Here is a 23548-nt window from a genome sequence, read left to right on the forward strand (position 1 = left end):
CTTGGGAGGCTTGAGGCAGGAGAATCGCTTCAACCTGGGAGGCGGAGGTTTCAGTGAGCCGAGATCGCACCATTGCATTTCAGCCTGGGCAACAGGAGCGAAACTCCGTCTTAAAAATAAAAAAATAAAATGAAGTATGTATTTCGTTTGCCGAATATAAATTTTAAATGTAAACAAATCTACAGTTGATTACACTCGTTTAAATTTTATCTGCTTGAACTACCAGTGTCTGAGAGGGGTGCATTAAAATCTCCCAAGTACATTTATCAACTTAATTATTTGGCTGCATAGTTCAGCCACATGCTTTATTTCAAAGCTATATTACTGAGTGCATACATGCTCATAGTCATTGTATATTTCCCTCGATCTCTTGACCATTTACTGGTACATAATGACCTTTTCTTGAAATGAAAAGTTTTTACCTCTGCTTTTTTTTCTGGTTCACATTTGCTCAGTTTACATTTTCCTGTATTTTTATTTTTGAATCACTCTATCTTTTTGCTCTAAATGCATTTGCTCTAGATAATATCTTGGCATATATGTGTTTCTTAAAATAATCCAATCATTGAATCTCTTTTTATGATTCTAAAACAGATGTTGTAAGCTTCCTCTGTACAAGGCCAGATAGTGAAATATTTTCAGCATTGTGGGCCATCTGGTATGTTTTCCAACTACTCAACTCTGCCATTATAGGATAAGAACATTTATAGACAATATGTAAACAGGTGGGGTCCCTATGAAATTTTATATTCTGTTGGGCCCTCAGGTCACAGTTTGTGGAAACTGGTTCTAGAGTGTAATCTATTTACATTTATTATAGTTAGTGTCATATTGGGACTTATATATCTGTCATCATAGTCTATGTTTTCTATTTCTCCTTCTATTTTTGTTTATTTTTTTTCCTTCTTTCCCATCTTTCACCTGGTTTGGAATTTGGATTTTGCTCCTATTGTTATCCTCCCTTCAACTTTCCTGCGATAATATTTTTAGTTCCAGATTGTGATTAGATTTCTTTTGTAGTATATCTTTTCTCTTTCATGTATACTACACATTCACAGTCACAATGGCATATTGCATTTCGATTTACTTATATATATTTCAGTATTTATTGTCACCTCTGTTTCTTTCCTTTCATCATTGTTTCCTCTCTTAAGGCTTTGGCAGAGTTTATTAGATGTTTGATCGGTGTCCATTAGTCTTTTCTTGAAAGTATTACTCAAAGAGATCTATGGGCACTATGTATATCTTGCCTGGATTTGGGGGTCACACTTTGTTTTTTTCACAGTGGTTTGCCCCTTAGCCTACAACTTCTAGTTTTTGGTGTTACAGATGACAAGTCCAGTATTAATTTACTCTTTTAAAAAGTTACTTCCCTCTCCAGATGCTATACTCATTTTCTATTTTTTTTAAGATCAGGATATACCTAGCTGTATATTCCTTAATGAGTCCCTTCTGGAAACCCCCATGTTATTTTCAGTAGGTACACTCTGTTCAATTATTTCCTTAATGATTACTTCTTCATCTGTTGATTTTTCTCTTTCTGGAACCCCTATTAATTTCAGGGTCTATGCTCAAAGTTCCTCAGCTTTTCTAGCCAGATTTACATATCTTATTTTAGTTTTATTTTATTTTTAATGGACATATAATTGTACATATTTGTGAAGTACAAGGTAATGTTTCAATACATGTATACATTGTTTAGAAATCAAATCGGGGGCCGAGCCCGGTGGCTCACTCCTGTAATCCCAGCATTTTGGGAGGCCAAGGCAGGCAGATCAGGAGGTCAAGAGATTGAGACCATCCTGGCCAACATGGTGAAACCCCGTCTCTACTGAAAATACAAAAATCAGCTGGGCGTGGTGGCACGCGCCTGTAGTCCCAGTTAGTCGGGAGGCTGAGGCAGGAGAATCACTTGAACCCGGGACGCAGAGGTTACAGTCAGCCAAGATTGCACCACTGCACTCCAGCCTGGCGACAGAGCGAGAGGCTGTCTCAAAAAAAAAAAAAAAAAGAAAAGACAAAAGGAAATAAAAGAAGTAAAATCAGGGCAATTAGCATATCCGTAATCTTAACCATTTTTTTTGTGATAAGAATATTCAAAATCCTCTTTTCTAGCTATTTTGAAATATACAACACGTTATTGCTAACTATATTCACCATGGTGCACTATAAAGTACCAGAACGTTTTTCTCCTGGCTAACTGTGACATACTCATTGACCAACCTCACCCTATCTCTCCTCCCCAGTACCCTCCTCAGCAACTGGTAACTGCTCTCTACTTTTATGAGATCAGCGTTTTTAAGATTCCACATATAAGTGAGGTTATGCAGTATTTGTCCATCTGTGTCTGGCTTATTTCACTTAAAATAATGTCCTCTAGGTTCATCCGTGTTGTTGCAAAAGACAGGTTTTTGTTATTTGTTATGGTTGAATAGTATTCCATTGTGTACATGCACCACATTTTCTTTATGCATTCATTCACTGATGAACACTTAGGTTGATTCTATATCTTGGCTACTGTAAATGGTACTGCAATAAACATGAGAATGCAGATATGTCTTGGACATAATGATTCTATCTCCTTTGGATATATACCCAGTACTGGGATTGCTGGATCATACAGTAGTTCCATTTGTAACATTTTGGAGAACCTTTATACTATTGGCCATAATGGCTGTACTAATTTACACGCTCATCAGCAGCATATAAAAGGTCGCCTTTCACCACATAGACACCAACATTTGTGGGGTTTTTTAAAAGGTCTTTTTCATAATAGCCATTCTAAAAGGTGCGAGATGATCTTATTGTGATTTTGATTTGCATTTCCCTAATAATTAGTGTAACGTTCAGCATTTTTTCATATACCTGTTGGTCATTTGTATGTTTTCTTGTGAGAAATGTCTATTCAGATATTTTGCCCATTTTTAAATCAAAGTATTTATTTTTTTGTTATTGAATTCTTTGAATTCCTTATAAATTCCAGATATACATTATATCCCTTATCAGAACATTGTTTGCAAGTATTTCTCCCATTCTGTAGGTTGTAGCTTTGCTCTGTTGATTGTTTCTTTTCCTGTGCAGAAGCTTTTGAGTTTGACTTAATCCCATTTGTCTATTTTTGCTGTTGTTGCCTGTGCTTTTGAGTTCTTATCCAAAAAATCCTTGCCTAGACCAATGTCCTGAAGCATTTTCACTGTTTTCTTATAGTAGTTTCATAGTTTCAGGTCTTGCATTTAAGCCTTTAATCCATTTTGAGTTGATTTTTGTATATGATGAGATGTAGGGACCTAGTCTTATTTTTTTGCATGTGGAGATGAAGTTTTCCCATCATCATTTATCTTTTGAGATTTTTCTTCTACTTGATCTTCCAAGGATGTAATTTGTGTTTGGGAAGTATTATCCCGTCTCATTCCATCATTTAAATGTTTTAATTCACAACTGATATTTTTATTTTTCACAATCTTTTAATGCCATAATTGTATTTCTTTGTTTTTTTTTTGTGGGGGGGACAGAGTCTTGCTCTCTTGCCCAGGCTGGAGTGCAGTGGTGTGGTCTCGGCTCACTGCAACCTCTGCCTCCCGGGTTCAAGCAATTCTCCTGCCTCAGCCTCCCGAGTAGGTGGGATTACAGGCACACGCTACCATGCCGGGCTAATTTTTGCATTTCCTTAGTAGAGACGAAGTTTCACCATCTTGGCCAGGCTAGTCTCGAACTCCTGACTTTGTGATCCGCCCACCTCGGCCTCCCAACGTGTTGGGATTACAGGCATGAGCCACTGTGCCTGGCTGAATTTCTTTAAGTGTTTTTTTATTAACGTATTTTTATTGTCATCCATCTCTGCCAGCAGCTTCATTTCACTAGTAACTTGCTCTCTTGCTTTTTCATTCTTTACTTGACAATGGGTCATCTTAAGGGAATTTTTACTTTCCTTTGCTTAGTCATGGATATACTTATTATCAGAGCTCAGATCAAGCTATACGGTACCTTAAGCACTGGTAATGGTGATTGTGTCATGTGGCATGGTAGTCTTTATCCCTGTGCAGATCACTAGTCCTCTGTGGCGATACTCGTATAATGTATTTCTGCCCTCTGGTCTCAGTTGCAAAAATTTCCACTCTGTCCCATTAGGCATATAGAAGGCTCAAAGCACCTTATAAACTTCCGTAGCACAGTGGGAGCTAGGGACACCACTTCCCATCCTGCAGGAGGACTCACAGATATTTTCTGGCTAAACTCTTTCTAGCAGCTTCTCACCCCTGACTGGCAGATCATGAAGCTCTAGTCTCAGCAGATAGGTACACAGTCATCCTCTAATTTTGTGAGGACCCCAGCACACAAGGGGCTTAGTTTTTATAGTCTTGGAGTTTCATAGATCTTTCTGCCTCAGCGGCAATCTCGTAAATAGAGTAGACTTGTAGTTGGATTAGAATTGGGAGGTGAGGGTTGCACAGATAAATGTTAAAGGCGGCATCTTCCCACAGCCTTTTTCCTGATTCCATCAACAATTCCTCACAAAACCCCTCCAATTTGTAAATGCCTCCAGGTCATAGTAGTAAGTATTTGTAGAATTTGTGATTGACAGTTTTCCGCCCCCAAACAACTGCAGACACTCATATTTGGAAACTTGAAGATAACTCTATTTGAAAGTAAACTTCTGGGGCCAGGCGTGGTGGCTCATGCCTGTAATCCCAGCACTTTGGGCAGCCGAGGCGGACGGATCACCTGAGGTCAGGAGTTCGAGACCAGCCTTGCCAACATGGTGAAACAACATAGTAGAAATTTTAATCTCTACTAAAAATACAAAAATTAGTTGGGCATGGTGGCGGGTGCCTGTAATCCCAGCTACTCGGGAGGCTGAGGCAGGAATCGCTTGAACCCGGGAAGCGGAGGTTGTGGTGAGCCGAGATTGTGCCACTGCATTGCAGCCTGGGATGCAGATCGAGACTCCATCTAAAAATAAATAAATTAAATAAACTTCTGAGAAAATAAATTTCCTGACATTTCCTTAAAACCCATATGATTTCAGTTATCATAAACTAAATTACATATAAATTTTAATTGTTTATCTTCTTAATAATTAGAGCAGGAAAGTTTTAAATTGCAGGCAAAATAGAGGTAAAGTAATATTTTTTTACCCCCAGAGACCTGGAAATGAAATAAAATATTTTACAACTCTTCAGGAAAAGAAAAGTGATACTTTGTCAAGTGTCAATGCAGGAAGCAACATAAATGAAAACAAAAAATAATGAAATATCCAGTGTTCATACCAGTATTAGTCTGTTCTCATCTTTTTAATAAAGACACACCTGAGACTTGGTAATTTATAAAGGAAAGAGGTTGAATGGACTCACAGCTCCACATGGCTGGGGAGGCCTCATAATCATGGTGGAAGATGAAGGAAGAGCAAAGGGGCATCTTCCATGGTGGCAGGCAAAGAGCATATGAGAATCAAGCAAAAGGGAAGACCCCTTATGAAACCGTCAGATCTCTAAGAGAACAGTATGGGGGAAACAGCCCCCGTGATTCAATTATCTCCCACTGGCTCCCTCCCACAACACGTAGAAATTAATGGAAGCTGGCTGGGTGCGGTGGCTCACCCCAGCACTTTGGGAGGCCAAGGCAGGCGGATCACCTGAGGTCAGGAGTTCGAGACCAGCCTGGCCAACGTGGCAAAATTCCGTCTCTACTAAAAATACAAAAGTTAGCCAGGTGTGGTGGCACATGCCTGTAATCCCAGCTACTCAGTAGGCTGAGGCAGGAGAATCGCTTGAACCTGGGAGACGGATGTTGCAGTGAGCTGAGATTGTGCCACTGCACTCCAACCTGGGTGACAGAGCGAGACTCCATCTCAAAGAAAAAAAAGAAAAAAAAAGTATGGGAGCTACAATTCAAGATGAGATTTGGGTGGAGACACAGCCAAACCGTAAAAATAGCTCATTTTCCCCAAAGCATTTATTCTTTAGAGTGATAGAAAAATGGACCCCTAAGAGAACGGTGTTTAACAATTTTGCAGAAAGTACCTTCTGGTAGCTACTATAATGTTAGACCGCTTTTTCCTGGGATCCAAAATTTACTGTAGCATTTCATTGACTGACAGCTAGTGTGACCATAGATTTTGGATTTTCTAGAAAGTTTTAATTTGGAGGATTCTGTAATATTGTCCAGCCATATTTTGTAGCACTAGGTTCAGAAATATGACCTGTATGTTGCCTTTGAATTTTGTGGCAGAGTTTCTTGAAGGTTATAGAGGATGAACATCTATTAACTAGGTGATGAATAGGTAATGGATTTCGAACCTCTAGCCTGTTTAGCAATTCCTTCCATGTAAAATGATCTTCCTTTTATGAAAATCTAGTCTTGACAGTGATATAGAAAAAAACCCGTAATTTAAATGGACAGATAATTCCCTAATGTGTTACCAGAGAGGTGGCTCCATTCCTGTTGTTCTCTGTTCTGACTTACCACTGAGAAAATAATGTTTAATCTCAATTCCAAAGACTTGCAATAAGTGAAGACCACAAATCACTAAAAACTTCCGGGGTTTAATATAACATTTTACTTTAATGTTCTTTTTGCTTCTTTTCATTTAAGCTTTCCAGTGACCTAGCATGTTCAGGCATGACATAGAATAACTAAAGAAAGAAGTACACTTAATTGAAGTTCATAAGAATCTATCTGAAAAGGAATTTTCCACCTGTTGTAATTTACTGTGTTAAATATAATATGTTTTATAAATATAACATGTTTTGGTTGCATTTTAATTGCTTGTTCAGAAATACATCAGGGACTAACGTAATAGATGATATGAAGCTGTGTCGTCTACTATAGTAGCAACTGGTCACAAACGATTGCACATTTGTCATGTGGCCGGTTGAAATAGGAATGTGCTGCAAATGTAAAATGCATGCTGGATTTTGAAGACTTAGTACAAAGAAGATAATGGATAATATGACGTTAATACATTTTATATCAAATACATAGGAAATGACAATATGTTAGATATATTGGGTTAAATCAAACATGAATTAAAATAATTTCAACTATTTTATGTTTTTATTATGGCTATTAGGAAACTCTAAATGAAATAACTAGCTTATGTTATATTTCTATTAATCAGCACTTGGATAGAGAAAATAGATTTTTAAATGACTTAAAGGACCAGTTGATAAGAAGCTTTTTGCTGTTATTATCTCTGTTAGAGAGGATTTCAAGAAAGACTTGGGCTACTCCAGAAAAGCTAGTCAGCTGCTGGTCCTCCATCAGAAAAATGCCAGTGTCAGTGTGCTGTAGACAGGCCCCAGGTCACATTTTACTATTTGTGACTTATTGTGTTTGACTCATATTTAGTGCTCCATAAATGTTTATTGAATTAGTAATGACTTACCGTTGTAATTCATTGGCTTGAGATTCAGAAATAAGGAGTTTTATTTCCAACTCCGCCCCAACTAGCTCTGCGATCTTGCACAAAACACATCCTCTTTCCTTATGTCATTGTTTTTTTTTGGGGTGGGGCGGGACAGAATCTTGCTCTCTCGCCCAGGCTGGAGTGCAATGGTGTGGTCTCAGCTCACCGCAACCTCCGCCTCCCGGGTTCAAGCAATTCTCCCTGCCTCAGCCTCCCCAGTAGGTGAGATTACAGGCGGCCACCACCACACCTGGCTAATTTTTGTATTTTTAGTAGAGATGGGGTTTTGCCATGTTGGTCAGGCTGATCTCGAACTCCTGACCTCAGGTGATCTGCCCGCCTTGGCCTCCCAAAGTGCTGGGATTACAGGCGTGGGCCACCGCACTGCGCTCGGCGTCCTTATCTCATTTTTTTTCCATCATAAAATGAGAAGGTTTAATGTGATGACTGAAGAATTTTCAACTCAGACATACTGTGGTACTGTTATGCGACTCTGTGTTGCTGGTCTACTAGGCAGTTAGAATGTCCATTTCTAAAGTGGCAAATAAGCTTCTGCTTTAGTCAGGATTTTATTTTGCATGTGTCTACCCTCTGATACTGATTATTCTTTTTCTTGAATATGCTAACATAGGTTTCTGGAACCTGCAAAGAGCCACTCTTCTGTCATCCTTATCTAATAAATAAAATATTCTCATCTCTCAGTTTTCTCTCTCCCCTGTCTACAAAATTAAACTCTTTGATTATCACCCTTCTTGGAATTTTAACTTTGATTTTGCATTAGAATATACCCAGCTTCTCACATGAAGAGTCTCGGTTCAGATGAGAAGATGAGGGCTTTGAGGCATAGTGATGGCTTACTGTGATGCCTTACCTTATTTTAACCTGATTGTCTCTCTTAGCTGAGAGAGCTGGACAGACTCCATTTTTGTTTCTTCTCTCGCAGTCCCCCTTATCCCCCTCCCTCAAGGACATAACTAGTGCAAGCTGACTCCAAGCATGTCCAGGAATGCAGTTACTGATAAGATATAGAGGCAAACTGAACCAGCAGCTCCTGGGGATGCGCTCGGTGGGTGGTACCCAAAGCCCCTGCATTATCTCTATGTGATAGTTTAAGCCCCTGCACCTGGAACTGTTTATTTTTCTGGAACTGTTTCTGTAACCATTAATCTTTTTAACTTTTTGCCTGTTCTGCTTCTGTAAAAATCGCTTCGGCTACACTCCCCCTCCCCTATTTAGACCAAGGTATAAAAAGAAATCTAGCTCCTTCTTCGGGGCCGAGAGAATTTTGAGCTCTAGCCGTGTCTCAGTCGCCGGCAATAAAGGACTCGTGAATTAATCTCGTAGTGTGGCATTTCTCTATAACTCGCTCGGTTACAATATTACCAGATGACACGGAGAACCTGTCATAACTTGGGGCCTTAGTTTATTACTCCATGGAATCCATATAATAATACTCTATGTGTTTCTGCTGACCTATGTGAGAGAAAGTTCTCATCTGGCACCCATGCTTTCAAATGGGAGATAAAGAGGAACTAGGCTGGGTAGAAGGTACCAAGAAAGAAAGGAGTCTTTTAAGGAGATCATTCAACACCTTTATTTTTCCTCTTCATTCGTGTTTCAAGCCCCATTATGTTTATTCGCCTATGCATGTTCCCCAAAGCCACGTTCTCTCATCTATTTCCCGTAACGATGGAGAGGACTGGAAACGCTGTCGAGTACTTTGAGCTCCTCAAGGAGTACAAATTGCTTGTTTCTGTACATTAACGAATTCTTTGACTTTTTCACACTTAGTTCCTTTCACTAAGAAGCTAATAGGCCGGGCTCGGTGGCTCAAGCCTGTAATCCCAGAACTTTGGGAGGCCAAGGTGGGTGGATCACGAGGTCAGGAGTTTGAGACCAGCCTGGCCAACATGGTGAAACCCCGTCTCTACTAAAAATACAAAAATTAGCTGGGCGTGGTGTGGTGGTGGGCGCCTGTAATCCCAGCTACTCGGGAGGCTGAGGCAGGAGAATGACTTGAATCCGGGAGGCAGAGGTCATGGTGAGCCAAGATCGTGTCTTTATACTCCAGCCTGGGCAACAAGAGCAAAACTGGAAAGAAGCTAATAGTTCAGGAGTAGATGCCACATACAGATACAAATAACAGCTTCGAAACAAAGAACATATAAGAAGTGCCAGTAGAATTCAGAGAAGACAGGCTAGAGGCATGAAGGAAAGCTTCAGGAAATACTTGAACATGGGAAGAAAGAGAAGCGAGTAAAGCATTAAAGGCAGAAGGAAGAATGTAAGAAAGGGAATAAGGCAAAAGTAGGAGCCAAGTTAGTGGAACAGCTGCTACTCCCATTTGAATTGATACTCAGTCAGGATTAGTAAAATGAACTTTGTAAAATTACTTTAGAGTTTCAAGGGAACTCTAATGGGAAATCCTGCAGATGTGAAAGATCCACAGTGTGATGGCAAGAGCTGTAGACAGGGAGAGGTGGAGCAAGATTGCAGAATAGAAGGCTCCACCATTCGTCCCCTGCACAGGGACATCAGGTTAACCACTACTACACAGATAAAAACACCTTTATAAGAACCAAAAATTAGATGGGCACTCATAGTACCTGGCTTAACTTCATATGGCTGAAAGAGGCAATGAAGAGATAGAAAAAAATGTCCAGAATCGCCTACGCGACCCCTCTTCCACCCTGGGTAGCAGCTGCGTGGTACAGAGAGACTTTCTGGGAGCGGAGAAGGAGAACACAGCAACTGTGAGGCATTGAACTAAGTTTCATCCTGTTAAATCAGGAAGGAAAACTAGACCAAACTCAGATGACACAGAAGGAGCATTTAAACTAGCTCTAGCCAGAGGGGAATCGCCAATCCCAGCTATCTGAACTCGAGTGCTCGGAAGCCTCACCACTGAAAGGCAAACTGCTGTTGGTCCCTAAGTAAACATGAAAGGCAGTCTAATCCATAAGATCTGCAACTCATAGCCAAGTCCTAGTCTTGAATTAGGCCCAGAGACTGTGGACTAGAGAGGCACACAGCATACCAAGACATCAGCTGGGGCAGGCAAGGGGGTGTTGGCATCGCCACTCCCCTGACCCCAGGCTGCACAGCTCACAACTTCGAAAGAGACCGCTTCCTTCCACTTGAAGAGAAGATAAGGAAGAGTGAGTAGGACTTTGGCTTGCATCTGGGATACCAGCTCAGCCACAGCAAGATAGGGCAATGGTCGGAATCAAGAGGCCCCTGTTCCAGGCTCTAGCCCCAGATGACATTTCTAAGCACACTTGGACCGGAAGGGAACAAGCTACCTTGAAAGAAAGGACCCGGTCCTGACAGCATTCATTATTTGCTAATTGAAGAGCCCTTGGGCCCTGAATAATGAACAGTGATACCCAGGTACTATGTTTAGGGCCTTAGTGAGCCTCTGAGACTTGCTGGCTTTAGGTAAGACTCAGCATATTACTAGTTGTGGTGGCTATGGGACAAAACTCCTTCTGCTTGAGAAGTGCAGAGGGAAAGGCAGAGGGGACCTTGTCTTGCACTTTAGGTACCAGCACCATTATAGGGGGTTAGAGAGCCAAGTGGGCTCCTAGGGTCCCCAATTCCAGGACTTGAATCTTTGAATTTTTTTTTTTTTTTTTTTTTTTTGAGGTAGAGTCTCACTCTATCACCCAGGCTGGAGTGTAGTGATACGATCTCAGCTTACTGCGACCTCTGCCCCGGGCTCAAGCGATCCTCCAACTTCAGCCTCCCAAGTAGCTGGGACCACAGATGCGCACCACCTCACCCAGCTAAGTTTTTGTATTTTTGGTAGAGACGGGGTTTCACCATGTTGCCCAGGCTGGTCTTGAACTCGTGAGCTCAAGCAATCCACCTGCCTCAGCCTTCCAAAGTGCTGGGATTATAGGCATGAGCCACTGTGCCTGGCCTGGGACTTGACTCTTGAATGGCATTTCCAGACCTGTCCTGGGCAACATGGATACAGTAAAAAAAGTAAAGAAACAACCCACAGACTGGGATAAATTATTTTCAAAGTACCCGTCTGACAAGGGATTAATATCCAGAATATGTAAGATGCTCAAATAACTCTATAGGGGAAAAAATGTAATAATTTGATCGAAGAATGGGCAAAATATTTGAATAGACATTTCTCATAAGACATACTATGGCAAATAGGCATTTGAAAAGGTGCTGAACATCATTGATCATCAGAGAAATGCAAATCAAATCTACAGTGAGATTTCTCACCCCAGTTAAAATGACTTACATCAAAAGGACAGGCAATAACAAATGCTGGCGAGGATATGGAGAAAAGGGAACCCTTCCACACTATTGGTGGGAATATAAATTAGCACAATCACTATGGAGAACAGTTTGGAGGTTTCTCAGAAAACTAAAATGAGGTACCATATGATCCAGCAATCCCACTGCTGGGTATACACACCCAAAAAAAGGGAGATCAGTATATTGAAGAGATATCTGCACTACTATGTTTGTTGCAACACTATTTACAATAGCTAAGATTTGGAAGCAACCTGTGTCCATCAACAGATGAATGGAGAAAGAAAATGTGGTACATAGACACAGGGGAGTAGTATTCAGCCATAAAAAAGAATGAGATCCAGTCATTTGGAACAACATTGATGGAACTGGAGATCATTATGTTCAGCAGAATAAGCTAGGCACAGAAAGACAGACATTGCATGTTCTCACTGATTTGTGGGATCTAAAAGTCAAATGAATTAAAATCATGGGCATAGAGAGTAGAAAGGTGGTTAACAGAGGCTGGAAAGGGTAGTGGGGGATGATGGTGGAGGCTGGGATTGTTAATGGGTACACAAAATAGAAAAAGTAAATAAAAACTATTTGATAGCATGATAGGATGACTATAGTCAATTATAATTTAATTGCACATTTTGAAATAAGTTAAGGAGTGTAATTGGATTATTTGTAACTCAAGGTCTAAATGTTTCAGACGATCGATACCCTAGTCTCCGTGATGTGCCCTGTTCTCCATGATGTGCTTATTTCACATTGCATGCCTGTATCAAAACATCTCATGTACTCTATAAATATACACAACTACTGTGTACCCACCAAAATATAAAAAAACTGGAAAACATTTAAAAAAAAGAGTTGTGGGCATTATTGTATAAGCACTGGAGGAAATGAATGATTTTGAGCAAGGACATGGCATGGTCAGACATGGGGATTGAAAATCGCACAGTTGCAGGATCATTGAAAAGAATGTTTTGAATACCAATTTAAAAAATAGAGAAATGCAGTTATATTAATTGCATTTCTATGGTGTTCCTTGGACTGAGTTCCTAAGTTTGGGATTTAGCCAAATACGGATGAGTTGAGGTCCTCCATTATGAATATCTTCTGATTAAAACAGTATTATTTCATATTCTTTGATTTGTTGTTTATCCTGAAGAGCAGATGTATTTCTGTTCCCTTATTTTCTTTGTAGTTTCCATGTAGATTCCCGTCTTCCCGTTTTTGCACCCTCCATCTAGAGAAGATTCTTGCCCAGTCCCTCCCATCTAAATTATTTTTATTCAACCGTTTCCTCATGAGTGCCATAATGTGAGGCTTCCAATTTAAGGCAGTTATCCTGCATTCTCAGCATCTCTTATGTTCTCACCAAAATTACAAGAGAGATTCAGAGAGGGGATGGAATCCTTAACATAATTCAAAGTAAAGCTAACATCCAACCTTTTGCCAGAAGATGGGAAGAGTTTCTACTAACAGTACTGAAAACAAAATTGCTATTGGCAGCAGATTTGAAACACTTTGCTGCTTGAGAAACCCACCAGCCTGAAGTGAAATATTTATCCAGCCCCCATTTCTAGTCTTAATTTGTCCCAAGGTCTTACTCAGCAGTCAGTAAACTGAGAAATTGATTCTATATGTTCTGAAATTGCATTCTGAAGAGGCTATGGCAATAAAATCTCACTCTGGCTCACATCCTCCTTCCTCCAATGAACGGATAATACACATAAAATTATCTCTTTGTACATGTATTGTAAGAGTATAATCCCTATAAAGTATCATTGTGCCCAGGTTTTCTTGTGGAATAAGTATCAATTATCTAGTTCCACAGTATTGCCGTGTAACAAACTACTGTAACACCAGTGGCATGTAACAATACCCAGTAATTTCTCATGTGTCTGTGAGGTTCAGTTGATGTACTCTGGGTTTACCTGAGCTTGCTCCCATACCTGATGACGGGCTCTGCTCCTCGTCTCTTATTCTTCTTCTGAGACAAGTGTGTTAGCTTGGGCATGTTTTGAAGTTAACAGCAGAGGGCAACAGCAAGCAAGAGGATGCACACAACGAGTCATGGAAAACTAGGCTTGGAATGGACACGTTGAAACTCTATTGCATTCTATTGGCCAAAGCAAGTCATAAGAGGAAAAGCAAAATCATGTAAGGGTAGATTCAGGAAGGGGTAAAATAATATGGCCATCATTGCTATCTACCATAGGAAGGCATTGCATAAATGCATAGGAATTAGCAATCATTGCATAAAAAGATATAACGGTGGCTCACGCCTGTAATCCTAGCACTTTGGGATGCCGAGGCGGGTGGATCACCTGAGGCCAAGAGTTCGGGACCAACCTGGCCAACATGCTGAAACCCTGTCTCTACTAAAAATGCAAAAATTAGCTGGGCGTGGTGGCATGTGCCTGTAATCCCAGCTACTCGGAAGGCTAAGGCAGGAGAATTGCTTGAACCTGGGAGGCAGAGGTTGCAGTGAGCCGAGATCGCGCCACTGCGCTCCAGCCTGGTGACAAGAGCGAGCATTCGTCTCAAAAAAAAAAAAAAAAAAAAGGAAAGAAGAAAAAGACACAAAGTTGGTAGAAGAAAAAGAAAGTGAACTAAAAAAGAAATCTTTCCTATATAGTTATTAGTTTTGATAGCTGTTTTATGCATACTTTAAAAATTATACATTTTCGTAGTTTGCCTACAGTTTGTTGTGGAAATGGTTAAAACAGTTTTCCATTTAGTGAATAGCACATTCTCTTTCTACTAGTTTATTTTTAACAGTAGAGAAATACTAATATCTTTGTATTGGCGTTTGTATTCGTACGAGTAATGCTAGGCTGTGCTGACTCCACAACAATCACAAAATAAAATCTCAGTGATTTAACATAACAAAGGTTTGTTTTCTGATGAATGAAACTTCTATCTGGGTGAGCAGAGACTCTTCCATCCAATACCTTATGGAGCCAGGCTTCCTCCATCTTGTTCATTTCCTTGTCAACTCGTGGTTGTCAAGGTCACTGTGACAGAAGAAAAGAATGAAAAAGCCACATGAGGGCATAAGTGCCTCAACCTTAAAATGATGTGTATGTTTTCTGCACCCGGTTCACTGCCCAGAGCTAGTCAATTTTGAAACCATCTCAATCTGATTATAAAACAGGCTATAAAATATAGGGAAACACATAGAATCTTTGTGACCACTTCCTATGGCACATCTTTACATCTGCATATACTTGTGTAATTACCTCGTTAAATACATGATTATAAGGTTTTAATATCTGGTAGGATATAACTTCCTCTCATTAATCTTCTTCTAAAATTATCTTAGGCTGGAGATGGTGGCACACACCTGTAATCCCAGCACTTTGGGAGGCTGAGGCGGGTGGATCACCTGAGGTCAGGAGTTGAGACCAGCCTGACCAACATGGAAAAACCTCGTCTCTACTAAAAATACAAAATTAGCCGGCCATGGTGGCACATGCCTGTAATCCCAGCTACTCGGGGCTGAGGCAGGAGAAACACGTGAACCCGGGAGGCAGAGGTTGCGGTGAGCCAAGATGGTGCCATTGCACTCCAGCCTGGGCAACAGGAGCGAAACTCCGTCTCAAAAAACAAAACAAAACAAAAAAAAAGGAAATGTGTTTTGAAGGTATTAACAACTAGTATTTGTTTTTTTTTCTTTTTGTGTGTGTGTGTGTGTCTTCCTCTAATTATTATTTATTTTTTATTATACTTTAAGTTCTAGGGTACATGTGCACAACGTGCAGGTTTGTTACATATGTATACATGAGCCGTGTTGGTGTGCTGTACCCGTTAACTCGTCATTTACATTAGGTATATCTGCTAATGCTATCCCTTCCCCCTCTCCCCACCCCCTGACAGGCCCCAGTGTGTGATGTTCCCCATCCTGTGTCCAAGTGTTCTCATTGTTCAGTTCCCACCTATGAGTGAGAACATGTGGTGTTTGGTTTTCTGTTCTTGCGACAGTTTGCTGTGAATGATGGTTTCCAGCTTCATTCATGTCCCTACAAAGGACATGAACGCATCGTTTTTTATGGCTGCATAGTATTCCATGGTGTATATGTGCCACATTTTCTTAATCCAGTCTATCATCGATGGACATTTGGGTTGGTTCCAAGTCTTTGCTATTGTGAATAATGCCGCAATAAACATACGTGTGCATGTGTCTTTATAGCATGATTTATAATCCTTTGGGTATCCCAGTAATGGGATGGCTGGGTCAAATGGTATTTCTAGTTCTAGATCCTTGAGGAATAGCCACACTGTCTTCCACAACGGTTGAACTAGTTTACAGTCCCACCAACAGTGTAAAAGTGTTCCTATTTCTGCACATCCTCTCCAGCACCTGTTGTTCCCTGACTTTTGAATAATCGCCATGCTACCTGGTGTGAGATGGTATCTCATTGTGGTTCTGATTTGCATTTCTCTGATGGCCAGTGATGATGAGCATTTTTTCGTGTGTCTTTTGGCTGCATAAATGTCTTCTTTTGAGAAGTGTCTGTTCATATCCATTGCCCCCTTTTTGATGGGGTTGTTTGATTTTTTTATTGTAAATTTGTTTAAGTTCTTTGTAGATTCTGGATATTAGGCCTTTGTCAGATGGGTAGATTGTAAAAATTTTCTCCCATTCTGTAGGTTGCCTGTTCACTCTGATGGTAGTTTGTTCTGTTGTGCAGAAGAGAAGCTCTTTAGTTTAATTAGATCCCATTTGTCAAGTTTGGCTTTTGTTGCCATTGCTTTTGGTATTTGAGTCATGAAGTCCTTGCCCATACCTATGTCCTGAATGGTATTGCCTAGGTTTTCTTCTAGGGTTTTTATGGTTTTTGGGTCTAACATTTAAGTCTTTAATCCATCTTGAATTAATTTTCATATTAGGTGTAAGAAAGGGATCCAGTTTCAGCTTTCTCCATATGGCTAGCCAGTTTTCCCAGCACCATTTATTAAATAGGGAATCCTTTCCCCATTTCTTGTTTTGTGTCAGGTTTGTCAAAGATCAGATGGTTGTAGATGTGTGGTATTATTTCTGAGGGCTGTGTTCTGTTCCATTGGTCTATATCTCTGTTTTGGTACCTGTACCATGCTATTTTGGTTACTGTAATCTTGTAATATAGTTTGAAGTCAGGTAGCGTGATGCCTCCAGCTTTGTTCTTTTGACTTAGGATTGACTTGGCAATGCGGGCTCTTTTATTGGTTTATTTATTTATTTATTTTTAATTATACTTTAAGTTTTAGGGTACATGTGCACATTGTGCAGGTTAGTTACATATGTATACATGTGCCATGCTGGTGCGCTGCACCCACTAACTCATCATCTAGCATTAGTTATATCTCCCAATGCTATCCCTCTGCCCTCCCCCCCCACCACAGTCCCCAGAGTGTGATATTCCCCTTCCTGTGTCCATGTGATCTCATTGTTCAATTCCCACCTATGAGTGAGAATATGCGGTGTTTGGTTTTTTGTTCTTGCCAGAGTGTACTGAGAATGATGGTTTCTAATTTCATCCATGTCCCTACAAAGGACATGAACTCATCATTTTTTATGGCTGCATAGTATTCCATGGTGCATATGTGCTACATTTCCTTAATTCAGTCTATCATTGTTGGACATTTGGGTTGGTTCCAAGTCTTTGCTATTGTGAATAATGCCGCAATAAACATACGTGTGCATGTGTCTTTATAGCAGCATGATTTATAGTCATTTGGGTATATACCCAGTAATGGGATGGCTGGGTCAGATGGTATTTCTAGTTGTAGATCCCTCAGGAATCGCCACACTGACTACCACAATGGTTGAACTAGTTTACAGTCCCACCAACAGTGTAAAAGTGTTCCTATTTCTCCACATCCTCTCCAGCACCTGTTGTTTCCTGACTTTTTAATGATTGCCATTCTAACTGGTGTGAGATGATATCTCATAGTGGTTTTGATTTGCATTTCTCTGATGGCCAGTGATGATGAGCATTTTTTCATGTGTTTTTTGGCTGCATAAATGTCTTCTTTTGAGAAGTGTCTGTTCATGTCCTTCGCCCACTTTTTGATGGGGTTGTTTGTTTTTTTCTTGTAAATGTGTTTGAGTTCATTGTAGATTCTGGATATTAGCCCTTTGTCAGATGAGTAGGTTGCGAAAATTTTCTCCCATGTTGTAGGTTGCCTGTTCACTCTGATGGTAGTTTCTTTTGCTGTGCAGAAGCTCTTTAGTTTAATGAGATCCCATTTGTCAATTTTGGCTTTTGTTGCCATTGCTTTTGGTGTTTTAGACATGAAGTCCTTGCCCACGCCTATGTCCTGAATGGTAATGGCTAGGTTTTCTTCTAGAGTTTTTATGGTTTTAGGTCTAATGTTTAAATCTTTAATCTATCTTGAATTGATTTTTGTATAAGGTGTAAGGAAGGGATCCAGTTTCACCTTTCTACATACGGCTAGCCAGTTTTCCCAGCACCATTTATTAAATAGGGAATCCTTTCCCCATTGCTTGTTTTTGTCAGGTTTGTCAAAGATCAGATAGTTGTAGGTAAGCGGCGTTATTTCTGAGGGCTCTGTTCTGTTCCATTGATCCATATCTCTGTTTTGGTACCAGTACCATGCTGTTTTGGTTACTGTAGCCTTGTAGTATAGTTTGAAGTCAGGTAGTGTGATGCCTCCAGCTTTGTTCTTTTGGCTTAGGATTGACTTGGCGATGCGGGCTCTTTTTTGGTTCCATATGAACTTTAAAGTAGTTTTTTCCAATTCTGTGAAGAAGGTCATTGGTAGCTTGATGGGGATGGCATTGAATCTATAAATTACCTTGGGCAGTATGGCCATTTTCTCGATGTTGATTCTTCCTATCCATGAGCCTGTAATGTTTTTCCATTTGTTTGTGTCCTCTTTTATTTCATTGAGTAGTGGTTTGTAGTTCTCCTTGAAGAGGTCCTTCACATCCCTTGTAAGTTGGATTTCTAGGTATTTTATTCTCTTTGAAGCAGTTGTGAATGGGAGTTCACTCATGATTTGGCTCTCTGCCTGTTATTGGTGTATAGGCGTGCTTGTGATTTTTGCAAATTGATTTTGTATCCTGAGATTTTGCTGAAGTTGCTTATCAGCTTAGGGAGATTTGAGGCTGAGACGATGGGGTTTTCTAGATATACAATCATGTCCTCTGCAAACAAGGACAATTTGACTTCCTCTTTTCCTAATTGAATACCCTTTATTTCTATCTGCTGCCTGATCGCCCTGGCCAGAACTTCCAATACTATGTTGAATAGGAGTGGTGAGAGAGGGCATCCCTGTCTTGTGCCAGTTTTCAAAGGGAATGCTTCCAGGTTTTCCCCATTCAGTATGATATTGGCTGTGGGTTTGTCATAAATAGCTCTTATTATTTTGAGATACGTCCCATGAATACCTAGTTTATTGAGAGTTTTTAGCATGAAGTGTTGTTGAATTTTGTCGAAGGCCTTTTCTGCATCTATTGAGATAATCATGTGGTTTTTGTCTTTGGATTACGTTTATTGATTTGGGCATATTGAAGCAGCCTTGCATCCCAGGGACGAAGCCAACTTGATGATGGTGGATAAGCTTTTTGATGTGCTGCTGGATTCCATTTGCCAATATTTTATTGAGGATTTTTGCATCTATGTTCATCAGGCATATTGGTCTAAAATTCTCTTTTTTTTTGTTGAGTCTCTGCCAGGCTTTGGTATCAGGATGATGCTGGCCTCATAAAATGAGTTAGGGAGGATTCCCTCTTTTTCTGTTAATTGGAATATTTTCAGAAGGAATGGTACCAGCTCCTCTTTGTACCTCTGGTAGAATTCAGCTGTGAGTCTGTCTGGTTCTGGACTTTTTTAGCTGGTAGGCTGTTAATTATTGCCTCAATTTCAGAGCCTGTTTTTCGTCTATTTAGGTATTCAACTTCTTCCTGGTCTAGTGTTAGGAGGTTGTATATGTCCAGTAATTTATCCATTTCTTCTAGATTGTCTCGTTTATTTGTGTAGAGGTGTTTATAGTATTCTCTGATGGTAGTTTGCATTTCTGTGGGATCAGTGGTGATATCCCCTTTATCATTTTTGATTGCGTCTATTTGATTCTTGTCTCTTTTCTTCTTTATTAGTCTTGCTAACGGTCTATCAATTTTGTTGGTCTTTTCAGAAAACCAGGTGCTGGATTCATTGATTTATTGAAGGGTTTTTTGTGTCTCTATCTCCTTCACTTGTGCTGTGATCTTAGTTATTTCTTGCCTTCTGCTAGCTTTTGAATGTGTTTGCTGTTGCTTCTCTAGTTCTTTTAATTGTGATGTTAGGGTGTCAATTTTAGATCTTTCCTGCTTTCTCTTGTGGGCATTTAGTGCTATAAATTTTCCTCTAAACACTGCTTTGAATGTGTCCCAGAGATTCTGGTATGTTGTGTCTTTGTTCTCGTTGATTTCAAAGAACATCTTTATTTCTGGCTTCATTTCGTTATGTACCCCCAGTAGTCATTCAGGAGGAGGTTGCTCAGTTTCTATGTAGTTGAGCGGTTTTGAGTGAGTTTCTCAATCCTGAGTTCCAGTTTGATTGCACTGTGGTCTGAGAGACAGTTTGTTATAATTTCTGTTGTTTTACATTTGCCTAGGAGTCCTTGACTTCCAACTATGTGGTCAATTTTGGAATAAGTGTGATGTGGTGCTGAGCAGAGTATATATTCTGTTGATTTGGCGTGGAGAGTTCTGTAGATGTCTATTCGGTCCGCTTGGTGCAGAGCTGAGTTCAATTCCTGGATATCTTTGTTAACTTTCTGTCTCATTGATCTGTCTAATGTTGACAGTGGGGTATTAAAGTCTTCCATTATTATTGTGTGGGAGTCTAAGTCTCTTTGTAGGTCTCTAAGGGCTTGCTTTATGAATCTGGGTGTTCTTGTATTGGGTGCATACATATTTAGGATATTTAGCTCTTCTTGTTCAATTGATCCCTTTACCGTTATGTAATGGCCTTCTTTGTCTCTTTTGATCTTTGTTGGTTTAAAGTCTGTTTTATCAGAGACTAGGATTGCAACCCCTGCTTTTTTTTTGCTTTCCATTTGCTTGGTAGATCTTCCTCCATCCCTTTCTTTTGAGCCTATGTGTATCTCTGCACGTGAGATGTGTCTTCTGCATACAGCACAGTGATGGGTCTTGACTCTTCATCCAATTTGTCAGTCTGTGTCTTTGAATTGCAGCATTTAGCCCATTTCCATTTAAGGTTAATATTGTTATGTGTGAATTTGATCCTGTCATTATGATGCTAGCTGGTTATTTTGCTCGTTAGTTGATGCAGTTGCTTCCTAGCCTCGAAGGTCTTTACAGTTTGGCATGTTTTTGCAGTGGCTGGTACCGGACGTTCCTTTCCATGTTCAGTGTTTGCTTCAGGAGCTCTTGTAAGGGAGGCCTGGTGGTGACAAAATCTCTTAGAATTTCCTTGTCTGTAAAGGATTTTGTTTCTCCTTTACTTATGAAGCTTAGTTTGGCTGGATATGAAATACTGGGTTGAAAATTTTTTCTTTAAGAATGTTGAATATCGGCCCCCACTCTCTTCTGGCTTTTGTAGAGTTTCTGCCGAGAGATCTGCTGTCAGTCTGATGGGCTTCCCTTTGTGGGTAAGCAGACCTTTCTCTCTGGCTGCCCTTAATATTTTTTCCTTCATTTCAACTTTGGTGAATCTGACAATTATGTGTCTTGGAGTTGCTCTTCTGGAGGAGTATCTTTGTGGCGTTCTCTGTATTTCCTGAATTTGAATGTTGGCCTGCCTTGCTAGGTTGGGGAGGTTCTCCTGGATAATATCCTGCAGAGTGTTTTCCAACTTGGTTCCATTCTCCCCGTCACTTTCAGGTACACCAATCAGACGTAGATTTGGTCTTTTCACATAGTCCCATATTTCTTGGAGGCTTTGTTCGTTTCTTTTTACTCTTGCTTCTCTAAAGTTCTCTTCTCGCTTCCTTTCATGCATTTGATCTTCAATCGCTGACACCATTTCTTCCACTTGATCGAATCATCTACTGAAGCTTGTGCATGCACATTCTCCGTCCAGCCTTGTTCTGTTGTTGGCGAAGAGCTGCATTCCTTTGGAGGAGAAGAGGCTCTCTCTGAGTTTTAGAATTTTCAGCTTTTCTGCTCTGGTTTCTCCCCATCTTTGTGGTTTTATCTACCTTTGGTCTTTGATGATAGTGACGTACAGATGGGGTTTTGGTGTGGATGTCCTTTGTGTTTGTTAGTTTTCCTTCTAACAGTCAGGACCCTGACCTGCAGGTCTGTTGGAGTTTCCTGGAGGTCCACTCCAGACCCTGTTTGCCTGGGTATCACCAGCCGAGGCCGCAGAACACCAAATATTGCAGAACGGCAAATGTTGCTGCCTGATCCTTCCCCTGGAAGTTTTGTCTTAGAGGGGCACCCAGCCGTATGAGGTGTCAGTTGGCCCCTACTGGGAGGTGCCTCCCAGTTAGTCTACTCGGGGGTCAGGGACCTACTTGAGGAGGCAGTCTGTCCATTCTCAGATCTCAAATTCCATGCTGGGAGCACCACTACTCTCTTCAAAGCTGTCAGACAGGGACTTTTAAGTCTGTAGAAATTTGCACTGCCTTTTGTTCTGCTATGCCCTGCCCCCAGAGGTGGAGTCTACAGAGGCAGGTAGGCCTCCTTGAGCTGTGGTGGGCTCCACCCAGTTCGAGCTTCCCAGCTGCTTTGTTTACCTACTCAAGCCTCAGTAATGGTGGACGCCCTTCCCCTAGCCTCGCTGCTGCCTTGCAGTTCGATCTCAGACTACTGTGCTATGAGTGAGTGAGGCTCCGTGGGCGTGGGACCCTCCAAGCCAGGCGTGGGATATAATCTCCTGGTGTGCTGTTTGCTATGACTGTTGGAAAAGCGTAGTATTAGGGTGAGCGTGTCCCGGTTTTCCAGGTACCGTCTGTCATGGCATCCCTTGGATAGGAAAGGGAATTCCCCGACCCCTTGGGCTTCCCGGGTGAGGCGATGCCCTGCCCTGCTTGGGCTCACGCTCCATGGGCTGCACCCACAGTCTGACACGCCCCAGTGAGATGAACCCGATATCTCAGTTGGAAATGCAGAAATCACCCGTCTTCTGAGTCACTCGTGCTGGGAGCTGTAGACTGGAGCTGTTCCTATTCGGCCATCTTGGAACCTTCACACCTAGCATTTTCAACAAATTTTTTACAATTGATTAATTTTCTTTTAAAATATTAATGTATTTTTATGACATCCTAAAATTTATAATTTTGTGTAGCCAGATATATTAGTATTTTTCTTTAAGTTTTTTGACCTTGGTTGGTGTTGTATTTAAAAGAGTTTCCAAACTCAAGATTGTATGAATATTTACCAGTATGTCCTTTTACCACTTTTATAATTTTATTTTCAGAAATTATTTAACCTATTTTTATTTCTTTTGGTGCATGATGTGACATTCTTTTCTTTTCAAATGGTGTTCTATTTCACCCAGTACCTTGAATAATTCATGTCCCGATGTCAATTGAGGATCCTATAGAGTTTACTTTTAAATATAGTTTCAGCTGTTGATTTGGGATTGTCATTGTCATTGAGGAAGTATGTATCCTAGTCTTAATTTACTATGTTCTTTCAGTTAAAACTCAATGCAGTGATGACAGCAGTAAATATCATTATATAATTTTCCAGTTATCATTGCATTATATATCGCTGCGTAAACAATTACTCTAATATTTAGGCTTAAAAGAAAAACCTGAATTACCTTAACAGTTTCTGTAGGTCAACAATCTGCATGTGGCTTATGTGGTTCCTCTGACTCAGGGATTTTGACAGGATCCAGTCAAGGTTGCAGTCATTTTATGGATGAGCTGGGGGAGGACATAATTCTGTGCTTGTTGGGAAGTGGGTTTTTCCAT

General features: G+C 40.5%; 1 protein-coding gene across 1 annotated transcript in view; it reads left to right on the forward strand.

Moving 5' to 3' along the window:
* Positions 1-23548, forward strand: part of MAGEC3 (MAGE family member C3) — a 671639-nt gene that overhangs the window by 315958 nt on the left and 332133 nt on the right.

Source organism: Pan paniscus, chromosome X (assembly GCF_029289425.2).
Source record: "Pan paniscus chromosome X, NHGRI_mPanPan1-v2.0_pri, whole genome shotgun sequence".
Lineage (NCBI taxonomy): Eukaryota > Metazoa > Chordata > Mammalia > Primates > Hominidae > Pan > Pan paniscus.